The sequence below is a fragment of the Tupaia chinensis genome, unplaced genomic scaffold, assembly GCF_000334495.1.
Source record: "Tupaia chinensis unplaced genomic scaffold, TupChi_1.0 Scaffold143622_1, whole genome shotgun sequence".
NCBI lineage: Eukaryota > Metazoa > Chordata > Mammalia > Scandentia > Tupaiidae > Tupaia > Tupaia belangeri.
In genome coordinates, this window is record NW_006203470.1 from 394,557 (window position 1) to 395,917 (window position 1,361).

Consider the following 1,361-nt stretch of genomic DNA (forward strand, 5'->3'; position numbering starts at 1 on the left):
CCCCCCCACAGGGGGGATGGCCATGCCACAATCCCTTCTCCTCCATTCTCCTCTAGGGATCTTGGGCATGCACACACTTGCCCAGCGTTAGTTTAAGCCACCAGGTCCAGGACTCAAACCACAGTTGACCACATGGGAGTCCAGCGACATAGCTATTATGCCAACTGCTGGTCCCAAGTCTTCCTTTCTTCTAATTATTCCTCACATTGCAAGCAAAATTTTATTTATAAGGCTTCAATATAATCATGAGGTCATATCAGAATGACAGAGTAAGGCCTTCCCAAAACTTAACTTCTACCAGAAAAAGTGGGAACACTTTTTAAAATTTTTCAAGTTAATTAATTTATTTACATTTAATCACATCTTTACAGTGTACAATATTTCTTTTTCCAGCACAAATGCTATGCATGTCAGTCAAGCCAAAAATATTACTCTATAACTTATCAGCAAACAGTTTCTCATATTTTTGTCAATTAAGCATACTTTTACTTAATTTTTTCTTCCCCTTTCCCTTCTCTCTCTTCCATACTAAACTTTTCCCCACATTTCATTGATTCACAAAATATCTTAAAACTAAAAATATGGAAAAGCTAGAATCTAGTGACAAGTGCACTGTAATTTTATTGGGAAAAAAAATTTTTTTTGAGAGATTTTTTGCTATAGGGTACATGCACTCGCTAGAGAGATAGACAGAAAGTGAAAAATCGCCTCCCAAGGGGAATGGCCACACCACAGTCCCTTCTCCTCCCTCCTCTTCTTGAGATCCTGGGCATGCACGCACACGCGCCCAGTGTGAGTTTAAGTCACCGGGTCCAGGACTCGAACCATGGTCGACTACATGGAAGTACAGCAACATAGCCATTATGCCAACTGCTGGTCCCTTGAAACATTTTTAAAAAATTAATTAATTTACATTCATTCCCTGAGCATTGTCACAGCATACAAAATGTGATTTCTCATCCAGAATATACTGCATAGTGGCTTAATCATACATGTTATCACCAATAATTTTCCATTTCTAGTTTCATACATATATATGTATGTATGTGTATATATATATATTTTTTTTTTAACTCCTATTTCTCACCCTCTGCCACTTCCCACTCTCCTCCCACACCATCTCAGATGTCCACAGTTGTTTTCCACTACTTTTTATCCCCACATTTTATTGATTTACAAAATTTCTTAAATAATCTAACTACTTTCAATAGCAAGTTTAGCTGATATACATATCTGTGAATACATTTCTTGTATTTTTAAATAAATATATATATAGATATATATTTATATTTCAAGAAAAGCATTTTTTAGCTTCAATAAATCAAAGAAATTCTAAGGAAATTTGCTTAAAACTTAAAGCC